Source organism: Coturnix japonica, unplaced genomic scaffold, assembly GCF_054131305.1.
Source record: "Coturnix japonica strain WE unplaced genomic scaffold, WE-NBRP24 Scf066, whole genome shotgun sequence".
NCBI lineage: Eukaryota > Metazoa > Chordata > Aves > Galliformes > Phasianidae > Coturnix > Coturnix japonica.
Window position 1 is genome coordinate 638,832 of NW_028188969.1, and position 8,069 is coordinate 646,900.

An 8,069-nucleotide genomic window follows, 5' to 3' on the forward strand; every position below is an offset into this window, starting at 1 on the left:
CCCATCAGCCCCACAACAGCTCCTGCCCCATAGATCTAACCCACATCAGCCCCACAGCAGCTCCTGCCCCATAGATCTGACCCAAATCAGCCCTGCAGCAGCTCCTGCCCCATAGATCAGACCAACATCAGCCCCACAGTAGCTCCTGCTATAAGGATCTGACCCCCATCAGCCCCACAACAGCTCCTGCCCCATAGATCTAACCCACATCAGCCCCACAGCAGCTCCTGCCCCATAGATCTGACACACATCATATGTAAAGCAGCTGCTGCCCAATAGATATGACCCACAGCAGCTTCAGCCCCAAGGATCTGACCCACATCAGCCCCACAGCAACTCCTGCCCCATAGATCTGACCCACATCTGCCTCAAAGCATCTCCTGCCCCATAGATCTTTCCCAAATCAGCCCCGCAGCAGATCCTGCCCCATAGATCAGACCAACATCAGCCCCACAGTAGCTCCTGCCTCATAGATCTGACCCCCATCAGCCCCACAACAGCTCCTGCCCCATAGATCTAACCCACATCAGCCCCACAGCAGCTCCTGCCCCACAGATATGACACACATCATATGTAAAGCAGCTGCTGCCCAATAGATATGACCCACAGCAGCTTCAGCCCCAAGGATCTGACCCACGTCAGCCCCACAGCAGCTCCTGCCCCATAGATCTGACCCACATATGTCGCACAGCAGCTCCTGCCCTATAGATCTGACCCACATGTTCCCAAGAGCAGCTCTGCCCCATTGATTTGACCCACATCAGCCCCACAGTAGCTCCTGCCCCATAGATCTGACCCCCATCAGCCCCACTGCAGCTCCGGCCCCATAGATCTGACACACATCATATGTAAAGCAGCTGCTGCCCAATAGATATGACCCACAACAGCTCCTGCCCCATAGATCTAACCCACAGCAGCCCCACAGCAGCTCCTGCCCCATAGATCTGACGTACATCATCTCCACTGCAGCTCCTGCCCCATAGATCTGACCCAAATCTGCCCCACAGCAGATCCTGCCAAATAGATCTTAACCACAGCAGCTCCTGCCCCATAGATCTGACCCACATCAGCCCCACAGCAGCTCCTGCCCCATAGATCTGACCCACATCAGCACCACAGCAGCTCCTACACCATAGATCTGACCCACATCTGCCACACAGCAGCTCCTGCCCCACAGCTCTGACCCACATCTGCACCACAGCAGCTCCTCCCCATAGATCTGACCCACATATGTCGCATAGCAGCACCTGCCCCATAGATCTGACCCACATCTGTCGCACAGCAGCTCCTGCCACATAGATCAGACCAACATCAGCCCCACAGTAGCTCCTGCCCCATAGATCTGACCCCCATCAGCCCCACAGTAGCTCCTGCCCCATAGATCTGACCCCCATCAGCCCCACAACAGCTCCTTCCCCATAGATCTGACCCACATCAGCCCCACAGCAGCTCCTGCCCCATAGATCTGACACACATCATATGTAAAGCAGCTGCTGCCCAATAGATATGACCCACAACAGCTCCTGCCCCATAGATCTAACCCACAGCAGCCCCACAGATGCTCCTGCCCCATAGATCTGACCTACATCATCTCCACTGCAGCTCCTGCCCCATAGATCTGACCCAAATCTGCACCACAGCAGCTCCTGCCAAATAGATCTTAACCACTGCAGCTCCTGCCCCATAGATCTGACCCACATCAGCCCCACAGCAGCTCCTACACCATAGATCTGACCCACATCTGCCACACAGCAGCTCCTGCCCCATAGCTCTGACCCACATCTGCACCACAGCAGCTCCTCCCCATAGATCTGACCCACATCTGCAACACAGCAGCTCCTGCTCCATAAATCTGACCAACATCAGGCCCACATCTGTTCCTGCCCCATAGATCTGACCCACAGCAGCTCCTGCCCCATAGATCTGACCCACAGCAACTCCTGCCCCATAGATCTGACCCACATCAGACCCACAGCAGCTGCTGACCCATAGATCTGACCCACATCAGACCCACAGCAGCTGCTGACCCATAGATCTGACCCACATCTGCCCCACAGCAGCTCCTGCCCCATAGACATGACACACGTGTTCCCCACAGCAGCTCCTGCCCCATAGATCTGACCCACAGCATCTCCTGCCCCATAGATCTGACCCACAGCATCTCCTGCCCCATAGATCTGACCCCCATCAGCCCCACAACAGATCCTGCCCCATAGATCTAACCCACATCAGCCCCACAGCAGCTCCTGCCCCATAGATCTGACCCAAATCAGCCCCGCAGCAGCTCCTGCTCCGTAGATCAGACCAACATTAGCCCCACAGTAGCTCCTGCCCCATAGATCTGACCCCCATCAGCCCCACAACAGCTCCTGCCCCACAGATCTAACCAACATCAGCCCCACAGCACCTCCTGCCCCATAGATCTGACACACATCATATGTAAAGCAGCTGCTGCCCAGTACATATGACCCACAGCAGCTTCAGCCCCAAGGATCTGACCCACATCAGCCCCACAGCAGCTCCTGCCCCATAGATCTGACCCACATCTGCCCCACAACAGCTCCTGCCCCATAGATCTAACCCACATCAGCCCCACAGCAGCTCCTGCCCCATAGATCTGACACACAGCATCTCCTGCCCCATAGATCTGACCCACATAAGCCCCACAGCAGCTCCTGCCCCATAGATCTGACCAACATCAGCCCCACAGTAGCTCCTGCTCTAAGGATCTGACCCCCATCAGCCCCACAACAGCTCCTGCCCCATAGATCTAACCCACATCAGCCCCACAGCAGCTCCTGCCCCATAGATCTGACACACATCGTATGTAAAGCAGCTGCTGCCCAATAGATATGACCCACAGCAGCTCCTGCCCCAAGGATCTGACCCACATCAGCCCCACAGCAACTCCTGCCCCATAGATCTGACCCACATCTGCCCCAAAGCATCTCCTGCCCCATAGATCTTTCCCAAATCAGCCCCGCAGCAGCTCCTGCCCCATAGATCAGACCTACATCAGCCCCACAGTAGCTCCTGCCTCATAGATCTGACCCCCATCAGCCCCACAACAGCTCCTGCCCCATAGATCTAACCCATATCAGCCCCACAGCAGCTCCTGCCCCACAGATCTGACAAACATCATATGTAAAGCAGCTGCTGCCCAGTAGATATGACCCACAGCAGCTTCAGCCCCAAGGATCTGACCCACATCAGCCCCACAGCAGCTCCTGCCCCATAGATCTGACCCACATCTGTCGCACAGCAGCTCCTGCCCTATAGATCTGACCCACATCAGCCCCACAGCAGATCCTGCCTCATAGATCTGACAAACATCATATGTAAAGCAGCTGCTGCCCAGTAGATATGACCCACAGCAGCTCCTGCCCCAAGGATCTGACCCACGTCAGCCCCACAGCAGCTCCTGCGCCATAGATCTGACCCACATCTGTCGCACAGCAGCTTCTGCCCCATAGCTCTGACCCACATCTGCCACACAGCAGCTCCTGCCCCATATCTCTGACCCACATCTGCACCACAGCAGCTCCTCCCCATAGATCTAACACCCATCAGCCTCACAGCATCTCCTGCCCCATAGATAAGCCCTACATCTGCCCCACAGCAGCTCCTGCACCATAGATCTAACCCACATCAGCCCCACAGCAGCTCCTGCCCCATAGATCTGACCGAAATCTGCCCCGCAGCAGCTCCTGCCCCATAGATCAGACTAACATCAGCCCCACAGTAGCTCCTGCCCTAAGGATCTGACCCCCATCAGCCCCACAACAGCTCCTGCCCCATAGATCTAAACCACATCAGCCCCACAGCAGCTCCTGCCCCATAGATCTGACACACATCATATGTAAAGCAGCTGCTGCCCAATAGATATGACCCACAGCAGCTTCAGCCCCAAGGATCTGACCCACAGCAGCCCCACAGCAATTCCTGCCCCATAGATCTGACCCACATCTGCCCCAAAGCATCTCCTGCCCCATAGATCTTTCCCACATCAGCCCCACAGCAGATCCTGCCCCATAGATCTGACCCACATATGTTGCACAGCAGCACCTGCCCCATAGATCTGACCCACATCTGTCGCACAGCAGCTCCTGCCCCATAGATCTGACCCCCATCAGCCCCACAGTAGCTCCTGCCCCATAGATCTGACCCCCATCAGCCCCACAGTAGCTCCTGCCCCATAGATCTGACCCCCATCAGCCCCACAACAGCTTCTGCCCCATAGATCTAACCCACATCAGCCCCACAGCAGCTCCTGCCCCATAGATCTGACACACATCATATGTAAAGAAGCTGCTGCCCAATAGATATGACCCACAGCAGCTTCAGCCCCAAGGATCTGACCCACATCAGCTCCACAGCAGCTCCTGCCCCATAGATCTGACCCACATCTGTCGCACAGCAGCTCCTGCCCTATAGATCTGACCCACATCAGCCCCACAGCAGCTCCTGCCCCATAGATCTGACCCACATGTTCCCAAGAGCAGCTCTGCCCCATTGATTTGACCCACATCAGCCCCACAGTAGCTCCTTCCCCATAGATCTGACCCCCATCAGCCCCACTGCAGCTTAGGCCCCATAGATCTGACACACATCATATGTAAAGCAGCTGCTGCCCAATAGATATGACCCACAACAGCTCCTGCCCCATAGATCTAACCCACAGCAGCCCCACAGATGCTCCTGCCCCATAGATCTGACCTACATCATCTCCACTGCAGCTCCTGCCCCATAGATCTGACCCAAATCTGCCCCACAGCAGCTCCTGCCAAATAGATCTTAACCACAGCAGCTCCTGCCCCATAAATCTGACCCACATCAGCCCCACAGCAGCTCCTGCACCATAGATCTGACCCACATCTGCCACACAGCAGCTCCTGCTCCATAAATCTGACCAACATCAGGCCCACATCTGTTCCTGCCCCATAGATCTGACCCACAGCAGCTCCTGCCCCATAGATCTGACCCACATCAGACACACAGCAGCTGCTGACCCATAGATCTGACCCACATCAGACCCACAGCAGCTGCTGACCCATAGATCTGACACACATCTGCACCACAGCAGCTCCTCCCCATAGATCTGACACACATCTGCCACACAGCAGCTCCTGCTCCATAAATCTGACCAACATCAGGCCCACATCTGTTCCTGCCCCATAGATCTGACCCACAGCAGCTCCTGCCCCATAGATCTGACCCACATCAGACCCACAGCAGCTGCTGACCCATAGATCTGACCCACATCTGCCCCACAGCAGCTCCTGCCCCATAGACCTGACACACGTGTTCCCCACAGCAGCTCCTGCCCCATAGATCTGACCCACAGCATCTACTGCCCCATAGATCTGACCCCCATCAGCCCCACAACAGATCCTGCCCCATAGATCTAACCCACATCAGCCCCACAGCAGCTCCTGCCCCATAGATCTGACCCAAATCAGCCCCGCAGCAGCTCCTGCTCCGTAGATCAGACCAACATTAGCCCCACAGTTGCTCCTGCCCCATAGATCTGACCCCCATCAGCCCCACAACAGCTCCTGCCCCATAGATCTAACCAACATCAGCCCCACAGCAGCTCCTGCCCCATAGATCTGACACACATCATATGTAAAGCAGCTGCTGCCCAGTACATATGACCCACAGCAGCTTCAGCCCCAAGGATCTGACCCACATCAGCCCCACAGCAGCTCCTGCCCCATAGATCTGACCCACATCTGCCCCACAACAGCTCCTGCCCCATAGATCTAACCCACATCAGCCCCACAGCAGCTCCTGCCCCATAGATCTGACACACAGCATCTCCTGCCCCATAGATCTGACCCACATAAGCCCCACAGCAGCTCCTGCCCCATAGATCTGACCAACATCAGCCCCACAGTAGCTCCTGCTCTAAGGATCTGACCCCCATCAGCCCCACAACAGCTCCTGCCCCATAGATCTAACCCACATCAGCCCCACAGCAGCTCCTGCCCCATAGATCTGACACACATCATATGTAAAGCAGCTGCTGCCCAATAGATATGACCCACAGCAGCTCCTGCCCCAAGGATCTGACCCACATCAGCCCCACAGCAACTCCTGCCCCATAGATCTGACCCACATCTGCCCCAAAGCATCTCCTGCCCCATAGATCTTTCCCAAATCAGCCCCGCAGCAGCTCCTGCCCCATAGATCAGACCTACATCAGCCCCACAGTAGCTCCTGCCTCATAGATTTGACCCCCATCAGCCCCACAACAGCTCCTGCCCCATAGATCTAACCCATATCAGCCCCACAGCAGCTCCTGCCCCACAGATCTGACAAACATCATATGTAAAGCAGCTGCTGCCCAGTAGATATGACCCACAGCAGCTTCAGCCCCAAGGATCTGACCCACAGCAGCCCCACAGCAGCTCCTGCGCCATAGATCTGACCCACATCTGTCGCACAGCAGCTCCTGCCCTATAGATCTGACCCACATCAGCCCCACAGCAGCTCCTGCCCCAAGGATCTGACCCACGTCAGCCCCACAGCAGCTCCTGCGCCATAGATCTGACCCACATCTGTCGCACAGCAGCTTCTGCCCCATAGCTCTGACCCACATCTGCCACACAGCAGCTCCTGCCCCATAGCTCTGACACACATCTGCACCACAGCAGCTCCTCCCCATAGATCTAACACCCATCAGCCTCACAGCATCTCCTGCCCCATAGATAAGCCCTACATCTGCCCCACAGCAGCTCCTGCACCATAGATCTTACCCACATCAGCCCCACAGCAGCTCCTGCCCCATAGATCTGACCGAAATCTGCCCCGCAGCAGCTCCTGCCCCATAGATCAGACTAACATCAGCCCCACAGTAGCTCCTGCCCTAAGGATCTGACCCCCATCAGCCCCACAACAGCTCCTGCCCCATAGATCTAACCCACATCAGCCCCACAGCAGCTCCTGCCCCATAGATCTGACACACATCATATGTAAAGCAGCTGCTGCCCAATAGATATGACCCACAGCAGCTTCAGCCCCAAGGATCTGACATACAGCAGCCCCACAGCAACTCCTGCCCCATAGATCTGACCCACATCTGCCCCAAAGCATCTCCTGCCCCATAGATCTTTCCCACATCAGCCCCACAGCAGATCCTGCCCCATAGATCTGACCCACATATGTTGCACAGCAGCACCTGCCCCATAGATCTGACCCACATCTGTCGCACAGCAGCTCCTGCCCCATAGATCTGACCCCCATCAGCCCCACAGTAGCTCCTGCCCCATAGATCTGACCCCCATCAGCCCCACAGTAGCTCCTGCCCCATAGATCTGACCCCCATCAGCCCCACAACAGCTTCTGCCCCATAGATCTAACCCACATCAGCCCCACAGCAGCTCCTGCCCCATAGATCTGACACACATCATATGTAAAGAAGCTGCTGCCCAATAGATATGACCCACAGCAGCTTCAGCCCCAAGGATCTGACCCACATCAGCTCCACAGCAGCTCCTGCCCCATAGATCTGACCCACATCTGTCGCACAGCAGCTCCTGCCCTATAGATCTGACCCACATCAGCCCCACTGCAGCTCCTGCCCCATAGATCTGACCCACATGTTCCCAAGAGCAGCTCTGCCCCATTGATTTGACCCACATCAGCCCCACAGTAGCTCCTGCCCCATAGATCTGACCCCCATCAGCCCCACTGCAGTTTAGGCCCCATAGATCTGACACACATCATATGTAAAGAAGCTGCTGCCCAATAGATATGACCCACAACAGCTCCTGCCCCATAGATCTAACCCACAGCAGCCCCACAGATGCTCCTGCCCCATAGATCTGACCTACATCATCTCCACTGCAGCTCCTGCCCCATAGATCTGACCCAAATCTGCCCCACAGCAGCTCCTGCCAAATAGATCTTAACCACAGCAGCTCCTGCCCCATAGATCTGACCCACATAAGCCCCACAGCAGCTCCTCCACCATAGATCTGACCCACATCTGCCACACAGCAGCTCCTGCTCCATAAATCTGACCAACATCAGGCCCACATCTGTTCCTGCCCCATAGATCTGACCCA